This window comes from Aquarana catesbeiana, linkage group LG12 (assembly GCF_042186555.1).
Source record: "Aquarana catesbeiana isolate 2022-GZ linkage group LG12, ASM4218655v1, whole genome shotgun sequence".
Classification (NCBI taxonomy): domain Eukaryota; kingdom Metazoa; phylum Chordata; class Amphibia; order Anura; family Ranidae; genus Aquarana; species Aquarana catesbeiana.
The window spans coordinates 142,317,985-142,341,800 of record NC_133335.1 but is presented as its reverse complement, the minus strand read 5'-3'; positions in this window follow the sequence as shown (position 1 = coordinate 142,341,800).

Below are 23,816 nucleotides of genomic sequence, written 5' to 3'. Positions count from 1 at the left end.
GCACGAAAAACATAGAGAAATTTAGGTAAAAATATCATTTTGAAAATATTCACGCGTCCAATCAAATTTAGTGGTAATGAGGCCCAGGAGCGTAACCTGGTCTCCATTTGAGTTATGATCGGGGTGATATTAAGGGTCTGGAAACTAGATAGATTATTATGAATATGAATTCCTAGATATTTAAATGTATGATGTATAGTCAGCTTGGACTGGGCTAGGTAAGCATAATCCCTGTCAGGGCCTATGGGGAATGCCACAGACTTTTCCCAGCCAACTCTCAGTCCGGAAGCCCTTCCAAACTCGTCCACGACCTCCATCAAAGAGACAAATGCCTGTTCTGAGCCGTCTAAGGTAATCAAGGCATCATCCGCATAGAGAGAGATCTTCTCAGACAGTTCACCATAGCAGATGCCCCCCACTGTCTCCATTTGATGCACTGCCAGAGCAAGTGGCTCAATGGCTAGTGCGAACAGAAGTGGAGAAAGCGGACAGCCCTGCCGGTTCCCCTCTGCAAACTAAACATATCCGATACATCTTTGTTGGTACATATTCTTGCCCTGGGGTTAGTATAAAGCAACCTGACCCATTTAATAAATTGGACGCTGAAACCCATACGATACATAGTTTCCCAAAGGAAGGACCAGCTAACCGTATCAAATGCTTTCATCACGTCAAGTGATAGTACCAGTCCGCTTCTTTTGTCCGTGGCAGCCCTGTGAATATGTATATAAAGGCGACGAATGTTGTCATATGTACTCTTACCAGGCATGAACCCTGTCTGGTCCCTGTGAATAAGGTGAAGAATGACCTTTTGTAATCTCAAGGCTAGGACCTTCGCTAGTACTTCGCTGTTTAGTAGCGAGATTGGACGGTATGACCCACACAGCAGTTTTTTTTGTCAGGCTTGGGTAGCACTACAATGAGGGCTTCATTCATGGAGGGGGGAAATTCTCCCTCCTCCATTGCCCAATTAAAGAGAGATAAAAGTTTCTGTGCCAATTCCACAGCATAGGTTTTGTACCATTCTGCGGGCAAACCGTCCAACCCAGGGGTTTTATTCTGGTTAACCCCAATTAAGGAGAATTCCTCCCCTATATAACCCCTCCCATATGGGGAGGACCTCAGTTTTGTAGCAAAGCAATAGGTAACCACGTAAAACCCATAGAAGGGCAGGAGCTCTGTGTCCCATGATGTACTCTCAAGAAAAGGATTTTACAGGTAAGCTGTATTTAAAAATCCTATTTTCTTGATCATACATCACGGGACACAGAGTACTCATTACATAGTGGGGTGTCCCAAAGCAATGCTCATTTGAGGGGAGGGAGACACAGATCAGAAAATAGACCGCAAACGGAACAGAGGAACTAAACTGCAGCCTGCAGTACACTGCGCCCGAAGGCAGTATCCTCTTGCCCTCTTACATCCACCTGATAGAATCTGGTGAATGTATGGACTGAAGACCAAGTCACAGCCTTACAGATCTGAGCCATGGAGGCCTGGTGATGCACTGCCCAAGAAGCACTAACAGCCCTAGTTGAGTGCGCTTTCACATGAAAAGGAGGAGTCTTCCTCTTTATATCATAAGCCTGAAAAATAACCTATCTAATCCATCTAGAAAGAGTGGATTTTGACGCTGCTTGGCTTTTCTTATGGCCATCCGGCAGAATAAACAAACAATCAGTTTTCCGTATCTGAGCGGGTGCCTGCAGATAGACACTGACTGCTCTAACCACATCAAAAGTGTGCAAAGATTCTTCCTCCGCAGACTGTGGATATGGAAAAAAGGATGGTAGGATTACATCTTGATTCAAATGGAATCCTGAAACCACCTTAGGTAAGAAGGAACGATCAGGATGCATAACAATCCTGTCTTTGTGAATAATTAAATATGGCTCTTTACAAGAAAAAGCTGCCAATTCTGATACTCTCCTAGCAGAGGATATGGCTATCAAGAAGACAAATTTTTTAGTCAAAAGCACTAAAGGAGCCAGGTGCAGTGGCTCAAAGGGTTGTCCCTGTAAAGCCGACAACACCAAATTCAAATCCCATGGGCATACTGGAGGTTTGACTGGCGGATTCAACCGCAGTGCCCCCTGAATAAAGGCCCGGACAAGGGAATGTGAAGCAATTGGCTTCTGAAAAAATACAGACAAAGCCAAAATTTGGACTTTGATAGTGCTCAAATCTAATTTCTAGGCCTGACTGAAGAAAGGTCAAGATTCTGCTAATCATATACCTTCTAGGATGCCATCCCCTGGGTTCACACCAGGAAACATATGCCTTCCAGATTTTGTAGTAAATAAGCCTGGAGGTTGGCTTTCTGGCATTGACCAGAGTGGAAAGGACTGACTCCGAGAGCCCACGGTCTTTTAAAATGTGGGTCTCAGCAGCCAAGCCGTCAAATTTAGACTTCGTAAAGCAGGGACCCTGTGTGAGCAGATCTGGCCATAATGGGAGGACTCAAGGCCTGCCCACTGCCATCTTTACGATCTCTGCATACCAAGGTCGTCTGGGCCAAACCGGGGCTACTAAAAGGACCGAATTTGCTTCCCTTTTGACCCTTCCCAGGAACCGCGGAAGAAGAGGGTTCGAAGGGAAGGCATACATTAGATTGTACTGATCCCATGGGATTGTCAGAGTATCTGACCCCTGAGCAAGTACATCCCTTGTTCTGGACACAAATTTGTCCAGCTTCCTGTTGAATCTGGACGCAAATAGATCCACATCTGGTGTTCCCCTTTGACATATGGTTCCATATGGTTTGGAATATGTCGGGATGTAGGGACCATTCTCCTGGGCATAATTGCCGGAGGCTTAAGAAATCCGCTTGCCAATTTTCCACTCCTGGGATGAATACCGCAGACAGGCAGGGAACATGGCTTTCTGCCCATGCAAGAATGCGATTCACCTCCCTTTGGGCATCCAGACTTCTGGTGCCTCCTTGGTGATTGATGTAAGCCACAGCCGTGGCATTGTCAGATTGTATCCGAATAGGATGACCCTGTAGTCTGTAAGACCAGTCCATGAGGGCCAAGTAAATTGCCCGAATTTCTAGAATATTGATGGGCAAGCATATCTCGGTTGCAGACCATCTCCCCTGCATGTTTCTTCCAGAACTGCTCCCCAGCCTGTCAGACTGGCATCTGTGGTTACGATCTTCCATTGTAGTGGAAGAAAGGCTTCGCCTTTCAAAATATTTTTGGTTCGTAACCACCAGTTGAGGCTTTTGCGTATCCCTGGGGATAGGCACATCGGAAGATACAAGGCATGAGTCTTTTTGTTCCAAGCTGCGAGAATGATTCTCTGCAGGGGCCTTGAGTGAAACTGAGCAAATGGAACAGCCTCAAAAGTGGCAACCATCTTTCCTAACAGTCTCATACATAGCCGAATGGATGGACTCTTTTTGCTTAATACTAAGCAGACTAGAGCTCTTACGGCCTTGACCTTTGGCTCTGGTAGAAACACCCTGCCTTGAGCGGTGTCTATGATCATGCCTAGATACTCCAACCTTGTTGAAGGTTGCAAAGAAGACTTTTCTAGGTTGATTATCCAGCCTAGTCTTTCCAAATGTCTTACTGTCTTGAAGACAGAGCAGTTCAGTTGTGCCACCGATTGCTCTATGAGTAACAAATCGTCTAGATAAGCTACCCCAGTTATGCCCTGAGCTCTTAGATTTGCTAAGAGAGGGTCTAGAATTTTCATAAAAATCCGAGGAGCTGTAGCGAGACCGAAAGGAAGAGCCACAAACTGAAAATGGCGCTGGTCTGCCGCGAACCTTAGATATCTTTGGTGAGCGGGAAAAATCTGCACATGAAGATATGCATCCTTGATATTTATTGATGCCATAAATTCTCCCCCCTGCAGGGTGGAGACCACTGAATGAATTGACTGCATTCGGAAGGATCGAATGTGTAGAAACTGATTCAGATCCTTTAGATCTAGGATGGGTCTGACATCTCCATTTGGCTTTGGAACGGTGAAGAGATTTGAGTAGAACCCTGAACCCTGATCTTTTGGGTTCATTTCTACTATCACTCCCTGGGATAGTAAGCGATCTAAGGCCAGTAGTAGCAGTTCTCGCTTTACTGGATCTTTGGGAACTCTTGACCTTAGGAAACGAGCTGGTGGAAGCTCTAGGAGCTCTATTTTGTAACCTAGAGATACTGAAGACTCTTCCCGCCAGGCTCCTGCAAAATGGTATGTTTTGGGGCTCTGCTTGGGTGTGACCCTGGGCTATTCCTCTGAAAGTAGATTGGGAAGGCCGTTGCCACTGCTTAGAGCCTGATGTTCCAGAGGAAGGGGAAAGAGACCGTTTGAATGGTGGACGTTTACTCCTCTTAACTGGTAGGAGTGTAGATTTACCACCTGTAATTTTTTGGATAAAATTATCTAAGTCATCCCCAAACAGGCGTTCCCCTTTGAATGGGAAGCCAGATAAATATCTTTTGCATGAAAGCTCTGCTGCCCAACTTTTAAGCCAAAGGGACCTGCGCATGTGTACCAACAGGAGAGAAAAACGAGATGCTTGCTGGGCAGAATCCATAATGGCATCAATCATAAAACACAGCACCTGTGGAAGGTCTGCATAGTTCTCCACTTCCTCACTGGGAAGGAGGCCAAGCATCTGCTTAACCTGTTCCTTGAGGAATTGACACAGACCCACAGTTGCGACTGTAGGTTGGACTACAGCGCCAGCCATGGAGAAGGAGGCTTTTAATAAAGTTTCCAGCTTTTTATCAGTTGGATCTCTAAACACCTGAGCATTGTCCAAGGGACAGGTCAGGTTTTTATTCACACAACAGTCAGCCGCATCCACGGATGGGACCTCCCACTTCTTGGTGAAGCTTTCCTCCAGAGGATAAAGCATAGAAAACCTTTTAGGAGGAGTAAACAGTTTATTGGGATGTCCCCAGTCCTCATACAACAATTTATCCATTAAAGGATGAATTGGAAAGGAAAACGCAGTCTGTGGGATCTTTCTGACTCCCAGGGAAGAAACAGAGGATGTAGCGGCCTCAGCAGAGGGCATTTTAAATGTGGAATGCACTAGTTCAGTATAATACTGGACCTGCTTCTGGAGTGCCTGAGAGGAAGAAGCTCTCTCCTCTTCCTCTGAATCCTCAGACTGCTCTTGATCCCTATCTCTGGATAGGGATCTCTCCTCATTGTCAGAAGAATCATCTGAAAGAGAAAGTGCAGCAGAGGGAGGGGATCTACCCCTTTTTCTGCTATCTTTTAAGGAAGCTGAAATAAAATTCATAATTCTTCCCTCAAAACCCTCCAATGTAGCCCTAAGGGAATCCTCTGTGAAATACGCTGGGGCTGTAACATTAGGAGAGGCTGCAAAACCTGACAGGGGCACTGACTCATCCTGTGAGGCTGGCTCCAGTCTTGCAGGGGGGGGAAGATAATCTGCAGGCATCTTTAGGACCCCTAGACACAGGCAGTGACTTTCTTGTGCCTTTGTTACCTCCCCCCGAGACCTTCTTACGAGGAGACATAGTCCCAAGCTACAAAGCAGAGGTACTAGTACATACGCAATCACTGTTGTGCTAAAAGTCTCACAATATACATATATGTTTAATACTGCACAACCTGATGCCGAGTAGGTGTCTTAGGTTAGCCTGGATCTGACCACTTTAAGATGCTCACTGCCCAAACTCTGTGTCCATCTTAAAAAATGGAAATGTGGCTAGATAGGTTAATGTAGATACAGCACCTCATCCCAGAGGGTATTCGTGATTAATCAAAAAGGGGAGGATGAGGGATTATTACGGTGCCAGAGAAAGCAAAGGTAAAGAGATAAGATAAAATACAAAAATACTTTATTTCACAAAATTCAGATTTCAATATATACAGAAACCAATAAAATCATTAACTGAAATTGACATATATAAAATACATGACCCAAGTGCAGTAAGGTGGGCCAAGATGGGCGGCCTTTCACAAGAGCTCAGTTTCCTACATGTTTCGCCAAAGCATTGGCTTCCTCAGGGAATGGTAAGAGCTAATTTGAGTATCTAAGGATCTATGCATAAAAATACAAAAAACATGATGTAAGCAAACAGAGAAATAAACCTTAAGGTATACAATGATACAAATGCTGATAAAAGTAAGGGTACATGGCTGAACTGATTCACAAAAGGGGAGCCCGCAAATTGATCCCTAGGACCGAGAACATACCTGAAAGCCTGGCACCCAGGGGAGGCCCACTGGGGGGACCACAGCCGAGGAGAGACAGAGCCGCACCGTATCTATGTCTGCAGGGGATATATGCAAGACCTGGCAATCAAATATATTGTAAGTTAGAAGAATATAGAGACTATACTAGCTAGAGGTGTGTATGAAACACGCAATAATCCAGAATATACGTGGGGTCAACGACCGTACGTAGAATATATAGGGCCACAAGGCCTCAAAAAAACTTACGCTTTAAAAACAGATTAAATGATGAGACCAAATCGCCTGGAGAATACTAGAGAGGCAAGCTTAGCTGACTGGCAGGGTGATGATTACTAATCTGAAAAGATCAACAGAATGGGGGAAGGTAAGAAGTGAGCTGTAAGACCTGAAAAGAAAACAGCCTTTTTTTTGGAGGGGTAAGAGGTAATAATGAGAAAGAAGGGTTACCCTGTAAGGTATTTATAAGGCATATGATTGTACAGGATCGCTGCTCACATATTGTATGGGAAGTGATGGGTCAGAGCTTGTCTATAGCAGGAGGTCCTGGGAGAGGGTAAGTGGAAGCTAGGTTAAATATATCAAGAAAGAAGTTCTGCAAAGGTACTGGAAGGTGGGGAGCAATGAAGAGTTACCTGGCCAGTATGTACAGGCTTGTGCAGGCGTAGGTAATGTCCAGCTGGATACGAGGACAGGCCGGCTTACATATATCCCCCACACCCGATCAGATGATGATCAGGTGTGCGGACGCTGAGTGGAGGCGTCCGCGCATGCACACTCGGCAGCATACCAGGGCCTACAAGGTCCAGGATGTACCGAGGGCAACAGCTCCAAATCACCCAGGTCCAGTATGGCCAATGGGAGGTGGAAGACGCCGTCAGATGATCTGGCAGCGCAGCCCACAAATCCCTCAGCAGTTGGAATGCAGGAGGCTGGGTGGAAGGGGCGGTGCGCTGACGCCAGGGGCAGGCAATGATTGTCCTGCCCTGGGTGTCCGTACAGACAACAACAATGTGAGCCACGCCCACCACCGTGGGAGATCAGCGACGGACCTACCCGGGGAAAGAGAAGGGAAACAGGCAGTGGCGAGACCCGGGGACACAGACCGCCAATTGCGAAGCAGAACGTGGGGAGAGGCGCAGGGAGAAGGGAGATACTTCCCTAAAACTCACAGCTACCCCATAGGTCTATAGGGGCGGAGGGGAGGTCCCTGCGCCTCAGCCCAAGTGGTCCAGCCACATAGACCCAAGAGTGTATATAGAGTAACATGGTCCCAGTATAAACATGATATGACAAAACAGGCAAAAAATATGATGTGATTGTATAAACCATAGAAACAGAAAACCACAAGATATGTAGGTGTCAATTAAGCAGCATGGCAAAAATAAGAGTCTTATTGAGTTAAACATCCGTAACAAGAATCAATATACATCAATATAAATATACAAAAATGGTTGTTAATTCTCTTTGAATAAAGTGACTGTGACTGTATAGGAGAAACACAATATCCTACCATGGCAGAAGGGGGGGGGGAGAAGTGAAGACATGATGAGAGGGAAAATAAAAGATAGAGAGGAGGGGGAGGAGGGGGAAAGATGGGGGGAGAAAGAAAGAGGAGAGGGGAAGGGGGGGAAGGGGGGAAAAGAGGAAAAAGGGAAAGAGGGAAGGTGGGGAAAAGGGAAAAAGAGATGGGAGAAAAGGAACGAGCTGGAAGTGGGGTAAATAAGAAGGACACAAAGCAATTATATAAATAAATAAATGGTAGAGATTCCAGAGTAAGAAATAAACGGTTGAAAGATAACTCATATCATAAAAAAGGTTTAAAGCTGATGTGTTCATTGAGTCCAGGATATTTTGTAGCCTGTAAAGTGTAGATCCATTTGGTCTCCAACTGTAGTAGTCTGTTGTCAATACTCCCGCCTCTAGCATGTGAGGGAACATGCTCGAGTGCGGAGAATTGGATAACATGGGGACCAAAATTGTGTTGAGTGGCGATGTGCCTGTTTATGGCTGTGGTGGTAATTTTTTAAAATAAAGTTTTATTGTGGTCTCGAATGCGGACCTGGAAGGGTCGCTTGGTTTTGCCGATGTAGTACGAGCCACATCGGCATTGGGCCAAGTAGACGACTCCCACGGTGGCACAAGTGACTCGATGTTTAATGGTGTGAGTCAGTCCGTTGGGAAGAACGAGTACCTTGGAGTTGGTTACAATATTGCAAACATCACATTTTCCGCACTGGTAAGTTCCAGTGCTCGTGGAAGCGTGTGACGTGTCAACCGAATGGTGACTTTTGATTAATCGATCCCGTAGTGAGGGGGATCTACGGTAAGTGATGTCAGGATGGGCGTTTACGTATTTGGAGATTATTTGGAGTCTTCTCTAAAAAAGCTATAGACACTAGGCAGCCTGTACGTCTAATTACGAAATACTCCAAACAACATATCCAGATTAGACATATCTTAGATCAGTTTTGGCCTTTGCTAACTGCGGATTCCACAATCTCCAAATACGTAAACGCCCATCCTGACATCACTTACCGTAGATCCCCCTCACTACGGGATCGATTAATCAAAAGTCACCATTCGGTTGACACGTCATACGGTTCCACGAGCACTGGAACTTACCAGTGCGGAAAATGTGATGTTTGCAATTTTGTAACCAACTCCAAGGTACTCATTCTTCCCAACGGACTGACTCACACCATTAGACATCGAGTCACTTGTGCCACCGTGGGAGTCGTCTACTTAGCCCAATGCCGATGTGGCTCGTACTACATCGGCAAAACCAAGCGACCCTTCCAGGTCCGCATTCGAGACCACATTAAACCTTTATTTAAAAAAATTACCACCACAGCCATAAACAGGCACATCGCCACTCAACACAATTTTGATCCCCATGTTATCCAATTCTCCGCACTCGAGCATGTTCCCTCACATGCTAGAGGCGGGAGTATTGACAACAGACTACTACAGTTGGAGACCAAATGGATCCACACTTTACAGGCTACAAAATATCCTGGACTCAATGAACACATCAGCTTTAAACCTTTTTTATGATATGAGTTATCTTTCAACCGTTTATTTCTTACTCTGGAATCTCTACCATTTATTTATTTATATAATTGCTTTGTGTCCTTCTTATTTACCCCACTTCCAGCTCGTTCCTTTTCTCCCATCTCTTTTTCCCTTTTCCCCACCTTCCCTCTTTCCCTTTTTCCTCTTTTCCCCCCTTCCCCCCCTTCCCCTCTCCTCTTTCTTTCTCCCCCCATCTTTCCCCCTCCTCCCCCTCCTCTCTATCTTTTATTTTCCCTCTCATCATGTCTTCTCTTCTCCCCCCCCCCTTCTGCCATGGTAGGATATTGTGTTTCTCCTATACAGTCACAGTCACTTTATTCAAAGAGAATTAACAACCATTTTTGTATATTTATATTGATGTATATTGATTCTTGTTATGGATGTTTAACTCAATAAGACTCTTATTTTTGCCATGCTGTTTAATTGACACCTACATATCTTGTGGTTTTCTGTTTCTATGGTTTATACAATCACATCATATTTTTTGCCTGTTTTGTCATATCATGTTTATACTGGGACCATGTTACTCTATAAACACTCTTGGGTAGGGATGAGCCGAACACCCCCCGGTTCGGTTCGCACCAGAACCCGCGAACGGACCGAAAGTTCGCACGAACGTTAGAACCCCATTGACGTCTATGGGACTCGAACGTTCGAAATCAAAAGTGCTCATTTTAAAGGCTAATTTGCATGGTATTGTCCTAAAAAGGGTTTGGGGACCCGGGTCCTACCCCAGGGGACATGTATCAATGCAAAAAAAACTTTTAAAAACGGACGTTTTTTCGGGAGCAGTGATTTTAATGATGCTTAAAGTAAAAAAAAAAAAGTGAAATATTCCTTTAAATATCGTACCTGGTGGGTGTCTATAGTATGCCTGTAAAGTGACGCGTGTTTCCCATGTTTAGAACAGTCCCTGCACCAAATGTCATTTTTAAAGGAAAAAATCTCATTTAAAACTGCTTGCGGGTTTAATGTCATGTCGGGTCATGGCAATATGGATGAAAATCAGTGAGACAAACGGCATGGGTACCCCCCAGTCCATTACCAGGCCCTTTGGGTCTTGTATGGATATTAAGGGGAACCCCGCACCCAAATTAAAATAAGGAAAGGTGTGGGGCCACCAGGCCCTATATACTCTGAACAGCAGTATACAGGCGGTGCAAACAAGACAGGGACTGTAGGTTTGTTGTTAAGTAGAATCTGTTTGTAATTTTGAACATTTTTAACGTGTTTAGCTCCAGCCAAAAAATCTTTTCTAAGCTTTTTGGAAAACATAGGGAAGGGTTATCACCCCTGTGACATTTGTTTTGCTGTCTTTCCTCCTCTTCAGAAGATTTCACCTCACTTTTTTGTCCCAATGAAAAATGTTTTTTGAAAATTTGGGTTTTTTTGTGGAACAAGGATTGGAAAGCATCAGTGGAAAGGAGAAATTGTTTTCCCATATTAACTCTTACAGGAGAGAATTTCCCTTCCTAGGGGTAGATTTCATCTCACTTCCTGTTGTCTCCTTCCGTTTGCAAGTAGGAGTCGTTTGTAAGTTAGATGTTTGAAAGTAGGGTCCTGCCCTATATACTCAGCAGAAATTTGGGCCTTAGGTGTTGCTGTGGCCACAACACTGTAAGCCCTCACAGGGCCCTGCTGTGAAATATTAGATCAAGAATTGTAATTACATGCCCCTGTTGAACAGGAGCTGAAAAATTAGGCCTTAGGCACTGGTGCTGGTGCCACAACACTGCAACCCCTCACAGACACTCTAGTTGGAACGCAGGAACGAGCCCTGCTGCAAATTATTGCTTCAAAAATTGTAATTACACGCCCCTGTTAGACAGGGGCAGAAAAATTGGGCCTTAGGCACTGGTGCTGGTGCCACAACACTGCAACCCCTCACAGACACTCTAGTTGGAACGCAGGAACGAGCCCTGCTGCAAAGTATTGCATCAAAAATTGTAATTACACGCCCCTGTTAGACAGGGGCAGAAAAATTGGGCCCTAGGCACTGGTGCTGGTGCCACAACACTGCAACCCCTCACAGACACTCTAGTTGGAATGCAGGAACGAGCCCTGCTGCAAAGTATTACATCAAAAATTGTAATTACACGCCCCTGTTAAACAGGGGCTGAAAAATTGTGCCTTAGGCACTGGTGGTGGCGCCCAGAACCAAAAATGTTCTTACAAGCTATCAGCGTGATGATTGAGGAGGAAGAGGATAATTACTCAGGGATAGTCACTCAGCATCAGCATAGGCAGTCTTTGAAGGGATCTGAGATTTCAAAAAAAATTATTCGGTTACATCAGCATCAGGTGCTTGGTAGCTGGTGGTGATCCAAGACTCATTCATTTTTATGAAGGTCAGCCGATCGACCGAGTCGGTGGACAGACGCACCCTGTGATCGGTTACCACGCCTCCAGCAGCACTGAATGTGCGTTCCGAAAGAACGCTGGATGCAGGACAGGCCAGTAGCTCAATTGCATACTGTGCAAGCTCTGGCCAGTGATCCATCCTCAAGACCCAGTAACCCAGAGGATTTTCGGTGGGAAAGGTGTCCAAGTCTGATCTTGCCCCTAGGTATTCCTGCACCATGTAAAACAGACGCTGGCGATGGTTGCTGGAACCGATCATACCTTGGGGCTGCGGACCAAAAAATTGTCTGAACGCATCGGTCAGACGGCCACCTTCTCCACCGCTCCTTCTTTGACTGACCGAAGCCTCAGCAACACGTTGTCCAGAAACAGGAGTTTGTAACCTCCCAGTCTCTGGGAACGCGTTGCACAGACCTTTCTGCAAGGCCTCCCGAAGATGTTTCATCCTCTGCTCCCTCTGCGATGGCAAGATAAGGTCCGCAACCTTACCCTTGTAACGTGGATCAAGGAGGGTTGCCAGCCAGTATTGGTCCTTCTCCTTGATACCACGAATACGAGGATCCTTACGCAGGCTTTGCAGGATCAGGGAGGCCATGCAGCGTAGGTTTGCTGAGGCATTCGGTCCGGAGTCCTCTGGGTCACTAAGAACGACATGGTCCGCAGCCACCTCCTCCCAGCCACGTACAAGTCCATGTGTTTCTTGGGACTGATCCCTTAAAGACTGCTGCTGATGCTGAGTGCCAGGCTCCACCTCCATACTGACACAATCTTCCTCCTCCTCCTCTTCCTCCTCGTCCTCTTCCTGTGTGATCGGCGGGCACGCAGGAACACTGTCTGGATAAAGGGGGCCTTGAGAGCTAAGGAAGTCCTCCTCTTCCTGCCTCTGTTCTGCCTCAAGTGCCCTGTCCATTATTCCACGCAGCGTGTGCTCCAACAGGTGGACAAGGGGGACAGTGTCACTGATGCATGCACTGTCACTGCTCACCATCCTCGTGGCCTCCTCGAATGGTGACAGGACAGTGCATGCATCCCTGATCATGGCCCACTGGCGTGGGGAAAAAAAACCAAGCTCCCCTGACCCTGTCCTGGTGCCATAGTCGCACAGGTACTCATTGATGGCCCTCTGCTGCGTGTGCAGCCGCTGCAGCATGGCCAACGTTGAGTTCCACCTGGTGGGCATGTCACAGATTAGGCGGTTCTTGGGCAGGTTAAACTCCTTTTGGAGGTCCGTCAGCCGAGCACTGGCATTATATGACCGGCGGAAATGCACACAGACTTTCCTGGCCTGCCTCAGGACATCCTGTAAGCCCGGGTACCTGCCCAAGAACCGCTGCACCACCAAGTTAAGGACGTGAGCCAAACAGGGCACATGGGTCATTTGTCCCTGTCGGAGGGCAGAGAGGAGGTTGGTGCCATTGTCGCAAACCACCATTCCTGCCTTAAGTTGGCGTGGCGTCAACCACCTCTGAACCTGCCCCTGCAGAGCTGACAGAACCTCTGCCCCAGTGTGGCTCCTGTCCCCCAAGCACACCAGCTCAAGCACCGCATGGCATCTTTTGGCCTGCGTACTTGCGTAGCCCCTTGAACGCCTACGGAGCACCGCTGGTTCCGAGGAAGAGGCCATGGAGGAAGAAGAAGAGGAGGGGGTGGAGGAGAGAGGTGTGTCACAATCAGCATTTTGGAGGCGTGGTGGCGGAACAACCTCCAACACTACTGCACCTTGTCCTGCATCCTTCCCAGCTGCCAGCAGAGTCACCCAATGCGCCGTGAAACTTAGGTAACGTCCCTGTCCATGCCTGCTGGACCATGAGTCAGCGGTAATATGCACCTTACCGCTGACCGCCCTGTCCAGCGAGGCATGGACATTGCCTTCCACATGCCGGTAGAGAGCCGGAATCGCCTTCCGTGAGAAAAAGTGGCGTTTGGGTACCTGCCACTGAGGAACCGCACATTCCACAAACTCACGGAAGGGGGCAGAGTCTACCAACTGAAAAGGCAGCAGTTGAAGTGCTAGCAATTTTGCCAAGCTAGCATTCAACCGCTGGGCATGTGGATGGCTGGGAGCAAACTTCTTTCGGCGGTGCAGCAGCTGGGGCAGGGAAATTTGCCTGGTACAATCTGACGTTGGTGTACCAAAACCAGATTGCCCACAAGTACTTGGCTGTGACACACCTAATTCTACACCTTCATTCCTCTCACTGCAGGTCTCAGAGAGGACTGAAGGTCTAGTGGGGTTGGAAATCTCAGCTGATGAGGAGCAAGGAGAGATCCTCTTTGTTCTTTGGTGTGGGTCTTTTAGATACGCTTGCCAACGAACTGCATGGCAGGTCAACATATGTCTGGTCAAGCATGTGGTACCCAAGCGGGAGATATTTTGGCCACGCGAGATACGCTTGAGACATATGTTGCAAATAGCAGCGGTGCGATCTGATGCACTCGTCTCAAAAAAGGCCCACACCAAAGAACTTTTTGAATAACGCGCAGAGACTGCAGCGCCCTGCACATGTGGAGCTTTGGGGTGTGATGCAGTCAATGTGCTGCCCTTAGGCTGGCCCCTGGAGGGCATCCTGCCTCGTTGGTGATGTGCTGCCGCCTCCTCCTCCTCCTCCTCCTCCTCCTCCTCCTCCTCCTCCTCCTCCTCTCTCCTATCAGGCACCCACGTTGAGTCAGTGACCTCATCATCCCCTCCCTCCTCATCACTGGAGCAAACCTGGCAGTATGCTGCAGCAGGGGGAGCATGACTGCCAGATTGCTGTCCTTCTTGGGCACCCCCTCTGTCCGCGCTCATGTTACTGCCTTCATCGAGCTCAGTATCGTCATCAGAGCCTTCCAAACGCTGGGCATCCTCCTGGAGCATGTACCCAACACTGTGGTCAAACAGTTCGAGGGAATCCTCATGAGGACATGGTGGAGCTAGGGAAGGAGTCACTGATGACATTGAGCTGAGGGAAGAGGCCGCTGCTTTGCCAGACAAAGCACCCTGGGCATGGGTGAGAGAGGATGAGGAGGATGAGGACGGCTTGGTCATCCACTCGACCAAGTCTTCCGCATGTTGCGGCTCAACATGGCCAGCTGCCGAAAAAAAGGCCAAGCGTGTCCCATGGCCACGTGCTGATGAGGATGCACCGTCTCCACGACCAGCACTAGACACAGAGCCTGCTTGCCCTCTCTTATTGGCTTGTGACTGTCTGCCTCTCCTTCTTGGCCTTCCAGACATACTAATGGCCTGTAGCTGCACTAAGCTGGGATAGAACACCTGTAATTTTCTTCAAGTAGCTTTATATACTGTAACCAGACAAGCCTGCCTGTCAGTAGGAAGATAACAGGAACGGATCTAGCTGAACACTGTGAGCAGGACGCACTGTACTAAATGTAAATAGTCTAGCTGCCTGACCGTGGTACTAATAGGATCAAATAGAACACCTGTAATTTTCTTCAGGTAGCTTTATATACTGTAACCAGACAAGCCTGCCTGTCAGTAGGAAGATAACAGGAACGGATCTAGCTGTACACTGTGAGCAGGACGCACTGTACTAAATGTAAATAGTCTAGCTGCCTGACCGTGGTACTAATAGGATCAAATAGAACACCTGTAATTTTCTTCAGGTAGCTTTATATACTGTAACCAGACAAGCCTGCCTGTCAGTAGGAAGATAACAGGAACGGATCTAGCTGAACACTGTGAGCAGGACGCACTGTACTAAATGTAAATAGTCTAGCTGCCTGACCGTGGTACTAATAGGATCAAATAGAACACCTGTAATTTTCTTCAGGTAGCTTTATATACTGTAACCAGACAAGCCTGCCGGTCAGTAGGAATTTAACAGGAACGGATCTAGCTGAACACTGTGAGCAGGACGCACTGCACTAAATGTAAATAGCAGGAACGGATCTAGCTGAACACTGTGAGCAGGACGCACTGCACTAAATGTAAATAGCAGGAACGGATCTAGCTGAACACTGTGAGCAGGACGCACTGCACTAAATGTAAATAGCAGGAACGGATCTAGCTGAACACTGTGAGCAGGACGCACTGCACTAAATGTAAATAGCAGGAACGGATCTAGCTGAACACTGTGAGCAGGACGCACTGCACTAAATGTAAATTGCAGGAACGGATCTAGCTGAACACTGTGAGCAGGACGCACTGCACTAAATGTAAATAGTCTAGAAGATAACAGGAACGGATCTAGCTGAACACTGTGAGCAGGACGCACTGCACTAAATGTAAATAGCAGGAACGGATCTAGCTGAACACTGTGAGCAGGACGCACTGCACTAAATGTAAATAGCAGGAACGGATCTAGCTGAACACTGTGAGCAGGACGCACTGCACTAAATGTAAATTGCAGGAACGGATCTAGCTGAACACTGTGAGCAGGACGCACTGCACTAAATGTAAATAGTCTAGAAGATAACAGGAACGGATCTAGCTGAACACTGTGAGCAGGACGCACTGCACTAAATGTAAATAGCAGGAACGGATCTAGCTGAACACTGTGAGCAGGACGCACTGCATTAAATGTAAATAGTCTAGATAGAAGATAACAGGAACGGATCTAGCTAAACTGAATACAGTGTATATATATATATGCAACACCTGGGATGCATATATATACACAATACACTGTAAGTGCAGCTAACTGACTGACTGTTCTGCCTAATCTATCTAACTCAAATCAAATGACACTGTCTCTCTCTCTCTCTATCTCTCAGCACACCGGAACACACACTACACAGGGCCGCCGTGCAGGCGGCCTTATATAGTGTGGGGTGTGTACTAAATCCCCTGAGCCATAATTGGCCAAAGACACCCTGGCTTTGGCCAATTACAGCTCTCTCTACTGACGGCGCTGTGATTGGCCAAGCATGCGGGTCATAGTGCATGCTTGGCCAATCATCAGCCAGCAATGCACTGCGATGCCGCAGTGAATTATGGGCCGTGACGCGCCACACGAATTTAGCGCGAACGGCCCATAACGTTCGCAATTCGGCGAACGATCGAACAGCCGATGTTCGAGTCGAACATGGGTTCGACTCGAACACGAAGCTCATCCCTACTCTTGGGTCTATGTGGCTAGACCACTTGGGCTGAGGCGCAGGGACCTCCCCTCCACCCCTATAGACCTATGGGGTAGCTGTGAGTTTTAGGGAAGTATCTCCCTTCTCCCTGCGCCTCTCCCCACGTTCTGCTTCGCAATTGGCGGTCTGTGTCCCCGGGTCTCGCCACTGCCTGTTTCCCTTCTCTTTCCCCGGGTAGGTCAGTCGCTGATCTCCCACGGTGGTGGGCGTGGCTCACATTGTTGTTGTCTGTACGGACGCCCAGGGCAGGACAATCATTGCCTGCCCCTGGCGTCAGCACACCGCCCCTTCCACCCAGCCTCCTGCATTCCAACTGCTGAGGGATTCGTGGGCTGCTCTGCCGGATCATCTGACGGCGTCTTCCACCTCCCATTGGCCATACTGGACCTGGGTGATTTGGAGCTGTTGCCCTCGGTACATCCTGGACCTTGTAGGCCCTGGTATGCTGCCGAGTGTGCATGCGCGGACGCCTCCACTCAGCGTCCGCACACCTGATCATCATCTGATCGGGTGTGGGGGATATATGTAAGCTGGCCTGTCCTCGTATCCAGCTGGACATTACCAACGCCTGCACAAGCCTGTACATACTGGCCAGGTAACTCTTCATTGCTCCCCACCTTCCAGTACCTTTGCAGAACTTCTTTCTTGATATATTTAACCTAGCTTCCACTTACCCTCTCCCAGGACCTCCTGCTATAGACAAGCTCTGACCCATCACTTCCCATACAATATGTGAGCAGCGATCCTGTACAATCATATACCTTATAAATACCTTACAGGGTAAGCCTTCTTTCTCATTATTACCTCTTACCCCTCCAAAAAAAAGGCTGTTTTCTTTTCAGGTCTTACAGCTCACTTCTTACCTTTACCCATTCTGTTGATCTTTTCAGATTAGTAATCATCACCCTGCCAGTCAGCTAAGCTAGCCTCGCTAGTATTCTCCAGGCGATTTGGTCTCATCATTTAATCTGTTTTTAAAGTGTAAGTTTTTTTGAGGCCTTGTGGCCCTATATATTCTACGTACGGTCGTTGACCCCACGTATATTCTGGATTATTGCGTGTTTCATACACACCTCTAGCTAGTATAGTCTCTATATTCTTCTAACTTACAATATATTTGATTGCCAGGTCTTGCATATATCCCCTGCAGACATAGATACGGTGCGGCTCTGTCTCTCCTCGGCTGTGGTCCCCCCAGTGGGCCTCCCCTGGGTGCCAGGCTTTCAGGTATGTTCTCGGTCCTAGGGATCAATTTGCGGGCTCCCCTTTTGTGAATCAGTTCAGCCATGTACCCTTACTTTTATCAGCATTTGTATCATTGTATACCTTAAGGTTTATTTCTCTGTTTGCTTACATCATGTTTTTTGTATTTTTATGCATAGATCCTTAGATACTCAAATTAGCTCTTACCATTCCCTGAGGAAGCCAATGCTTTGGCGAAACATGTAGGAAACTGAGCTCTTGTGAAAGGCCGCCCATCTTCGGCCCACCTTACTGCACTTGGGTCATGTATTTTATATATGTCAATTTCAGTTAATGATTTTATTGGTTTCTGTATATATTGAAATCTGAATTTTGTGAAATAAAGTATTTTTTTTTTTTACTTTCGCTATCTTATCTCTTTACCTTTGCTTTCTCTGGCACCGTAATAATCCCTCGTCCTCCCCTTTTTGATTAATCTGTGTCCATCTGTTTACAGAGCTCTGAACGCTCTGGGCTTTTAAATTAGCCACCTAGCGTCTGCACACCTGCAGTGGAGGAAGGGAACAATTGGACACCAGCTTCAGTGAGTGTGTCTGAAAAGCACGTAAGTTTGCTCTTTACTCCCTCTAGTGGTGGAAATCAGGTAAGACATGAACTACTCAATGAAGAAAATCCACTTGTAATATAAATATATATATAGGGTTAACTTCTCTTACCTGTCCCCGCTGCAGGAACTGCTCAGAACAGACAGCTTCCAGCCTTCACCCATCACGGCGGGTAGCGTTGTGCCAACCTTCAGGGTTTTTTGGGTTCCTACTCAGAGAAACCTCTTTACCTGGATCTGTAAAAGACTCTGCCAGAAACTTTCGTGCCACTGTTTTAATAGTACACCAAGCCTGGTTTTCTCAGAGCCCAGTCCTCCAAAGAGAGACTTACAGGCAAAACCTCGCTTCTTCGGATGACGAGGCCCGGGTACCATACCATCTTGGGAGTCAAAATATCGGCCCGAGATATGGATCCGGTCAGCATAGCCGTTTAAGCCCCCGCAGGGACCAAACTGGAGCTTTCTTCACAGCACATGTTTTACGTGACCAACCACCTTAGAAAACCGAGGTCCTCCCCGTATGGGAGGGGTTATATAGGGGAGGAATTCTCCTTATTTGGGGTTAACCAGTGTCCAATCACCGATGGTGCCTATCTAACCCACTATGTAATGAATACTCTGTGTCCCGTGATGTATGATCAAGAAATACTGGTAGTTGACAATACTGAGTGCACTTGGAGTGCAAAGTGGAATTTCCTTTAGTAAATAGCACCCACAGTGCTTTATAATTTGCCACAATCAGGCCATTTTCGTGACTCCACAAATTTCAGTCATGCTGCTGAAAATGATGAATATTTTTATCAGTAATGCATTAACATACATTAACAACAAAAACAAGGTGTTTGTGTGTAGTAGACCCACAACATAATAGTTCGCTGAAGAAGAGATTGTCACCTCATGTATCCATAAAATTACATTTGCAATATTGAACAAAAAAGGAAAAAAGAAAAGCCCATTGGATAACCTAGGAGCCAGCTAAAAGAAACACAAGCAGTAAATCAAAGTAAATATTATTTCCGTTTAAATAAAATAATTATTTTTCACATGTTTGTTAAACATTTTGTGGTATATCAATGGCCCCCCAACCGCAAAGTACCCTAGATACTTTTCACAAACTTCACAGGCATTTTGGGGGGGCAAGCCAGCTTCAAGAGCCATCAGGGTTGTTGTATCCAGTAATAAGCCATCCTCAGTCCCAACTGAAGCCATGCATTTTTCCCTAAAAAGTTATGTAATGTGCAGCATGCCATACTGATATGATTGATTTTATATTCCGCCATGTTTATTGCAGTGAGGAATAGGCGGAACTGGCTGGCCATTATTCCAAAGGCATTTTCCACCGCTCTTCTGTCTCTGGCCAGCCGGTAGTTAAAAACCCTCTGCTCTGGGGTGAGGGTCCTCATCGGGAATGGCCGCATCAGGTGTTCACCCAGACCAAATGCTTCATCAGCGACAAAGACGAACGGGAGTCCTTCCACGTTCTCTTAAGCAGGTGGCAATCCCAAGCCACCATTCTGGAGCCGTCTGTAAAATTGGGTCTGGGCGATGACTCCACCATCCGACATCCGGCCATTCTTCCCCACGTCCACATACAGGAACTCATATGTCGCCGACACCACTGCCAACATCACAATACTATTAAACCCCTTATAGTTATAATAGCATGACCCCGAGTCGGGGGGTGAGACGATGTGGACGTGCTTCCCATCTATTGCCCCTTCGCAGTTGGGAAAGTCCCACCGCTGGGCAAACTGGGATGCCACAGTCTGCCATTCCTGTGGCATTGAAGGAAACTGTGGAGTCAAACAAGAAAAAAAAATAGTCATTTTGCACATAAACATTGCAAGCAGATTAGACACAAACATTCTTGGCCAAAATCAGTATTATCATTTATTTGATGGAGTATTTAAAGACAAAAAGAGAAGGTCCATTTATCAGATTCCTCACCCCCTCTGATGGCCCATTGTAAACATTTTAGGGGGGGGGATGTTTTGGACAGGTAACCCTCTCCACTTCATTGAGAGCTGAATGCATACATGATGCGTGTTACTTTGGTCAGGCTTACGTCCGCCGTGGCTAATATTGTTCTTCCTTCCAAGACAGGTGTTATAGTTAGTAATTGTAACACATGCTTTGTGTCTTGTAGATAGGCTGGTGTCTGTTGAACTGCTGGTTGAATGAATTGGTCCAAATATTGTCCTACTCTAGACGTAAGGGAGTCTATCCCATTCACAATTGGTCTCCCTGGTGGATTGTCTAGAGATTTATGTATTTTCGGGACAGTGTAGATAACTGGTATCCTACATGCTTCCGGGATCAGATACTTTGATTCTTTCTTGTTAAGTATTTCTTTTTTCTCTCCCAATTGTATTAGATGTTCTAATTCTTTTTTGTATTTGTTAGTCGAATTACCCAATAATTTGATGTACGTGTTCTCATCTTGTAGTTGTCTTTCTAGTTCGTTCAGGTACTGTTCCTTCGACTGTATCACTGTTGCTCCTCCTTTATCGGCCGGTCGAATTACGATGTCCTTTCTTTCTTTTAAGGATTTAATCCCTTTCTTAATGTGTATGGGATCTGAGACTTTTTTGACTTCCAGGGATTCTAAATCTTTCAGAACTAATTTTTTGAACACTTCAATATGTTGGTTGTCTGAGACCTGCGGATTGAAAATTGAGTTATTCCGTAATGTGCTGTGTTTAATTGTTGGGGGAGTATTTCTCATTGTGTTGATCGTTTTGTAAGGGTTCGATAGGTAATATTTCTTTATATTAACCTTTCTGACATACTTTAGTACTCCTATGTAGGTATTGAATTTGTTTAAATTATTGACTGGTGCATGTTTTAAACCTCTGTCTAAGACAGAGAGTTCTTCAGATGAGATGGGATGTCCACTCAGATTCACCACATTGCTGCCTTTTATTCTCTTTTGCGCTTGGATTCTCTTTCCCGCTCTCCGTCCTCTCTTCGCTCTGGGCTGTCTCTTCCTCTGTCTTCCTGTGGTCTTCTTCTGGGTGAGGGGTAAGAGTCCTGTGGTTGTCTTCGTGGGGAGTAGTCTCTTCTCTCCCTCTCTAAAAAATGTCGCTGTTGATTATATTCATAATCATTATGATAATCCCTGGGATCATTTTGGTATGGCTCTTGATAGTTCCTGATTGGATCAAACCTATTATAGGTTGGTAATGGGTATCTTTCAGGTTCTCTGTATGTGTCTTGGATGTAGGGAGGTCTATTGTAATCTCTTTGGTTTCTTTCATTATTTGGTCGATGATTGAATGGCTTCTTGAAGGGTTTTTTGAAAGATTTCTTCCATGGTTGTTTAGGGGTGCGTTGATTGTAATTATTGTAATACCTCTGTTCATATTGTGGTGTTCTGGTTTCTTGTTGTGTCCTGGTATCATGGTACACTTCTCTATTGTCCCATCTTGGGGGATTGGACACATAGGCCATTGTTGGATCTTGTATTCTTACTTCCCTCTCTGGTGTCGAATATCTTGAATCAGGTATGACTGGGTCTGTTTTTTTCTGCCACTTAAAGACCTGTTCTGTTCTGTAGTCTTCTATATCTCGCTGGTATTTTTTCATCTTACGTTGTTGTACTTCAAGGTCTTTGCTGATAAGGTCTTTATTCAATTGTGTGGCTAGCTTTTTAAAATATGAAGATTCCTTGTAGGGTTCCAGTTGTTTGATCTCCTCTATTTGATGTTCCAAAATCCTTGTTTTTTTATATTTTCTTCCTAGCAAGAATTTCAGGCCTTCTATGCCTTTGCTGTTAAAAAACTCGAACCACTCCTCCATTGACTCCTTATCTGTTAGCCCATTATTAGGACTACCTCCTAATGATCAGGAACTATCAAGAGCCATACCAAAATGATCCCAGGGATTATCATAATGATTATGAATATAATCAAAAGCAACATTTTTTAGAGAGGGAGAGAAGAGACTACTCCCCACGAAGACAACCACAGGACTCTTACCCCTCACCCAGAAGAAGACCCCAGGAAGACAGAGGAAGAAACAGCCCAGAGCGAAGAGAGGACGGAGAGTGGGAAAGAGAATCCAAGCGCAAAAGAGAATAAAAGGCGGCAATGTGGTGAATCTGAGTGGACATCCCATCTCATCTGAAGAACTCTCTGTCTTAGACAAAGGTTTAAAACATGCACCAGTCAATAATTTAAACAAATTCAATACCTACATAGGAGTACTAAAGTATGTCAGAAAGGTTAATATAAAGAAATATTACCTATCGAACCCTTACAAAATGATCAACACAATGAGAAATACTCCCCCAACAATTAAACATAGCACATTACGGAATAACTCAATTTTCAATCCGCAGGTCTCAGACAACCAACATATTGAAGTGTTCAAAAAATTAGTTCTGAAAGATTTAGAATCCCTGGAAGTCAAAAAAGTCTCAGATCCCATACACATTAAGAAAGGGATTAAATCCTTAAAAGAAAGAATAGACATCGTAATTCGACCGGCCGATAAAGGAGGAGCAACAGTGATACAGTCGAAGGAACAGTACCAGAATGAACTAGAAAGACAACTACAAGATGAGAACACGTACATCAAATTATTGGGTAATCCGACTAACAAATACAAAAAAGAATTTGAACATCTAATACAATTGGGAGAGAAAAAAGAAATACTTAACAAGAAAGAATCAAAGTATCTGATCCCGGAAGCATGTAGGATACCAGTTATCTACACTGTCCCGAAAATACATAAATCTCTAGACAATCCACTAGGGAGACCAATTGTGAATGGGATAGACTCCCTTACGTCTAGAGTAGGACAATATTTGGACCAATTCATTCAACCAGCAGTTCAACAGACACCAGCCTATCTACAAGACACAAAGCATGTGTTACAATTACTAACTATAACACCTGTCTTGAAAGGAAGAACAATATTAGCCACGGCGGACGTAAGCTCGCTATACACCATAGTACAACATCATGATGCATGTTCAGCAACTAAGTGGCTTCTTAGAAAGTATAGTGATCTAATTTGCAAACAGAGGAAATATCTCATTAAATGCTTAGATGTGTGCCTAAAATGCAATTGGCACAATCAAGCATATTATAAACAAGCTATAGGCATTGCAATGGGTGCCAAGTTTGCACCAAGCGTGGCCAATGCATTTATGGCGCAGTGGGAAGAACAATCCATTTATAAAGATACCCCACCAGAACTCACCCTATACAAAAGATACATCGATAATGTTATTATAGTTTGGAACGGCAAAAAGGAAGCATTAGAACAGTTTCTAGAGAAACTCAATAGAAATGAAAAGAACATCCAT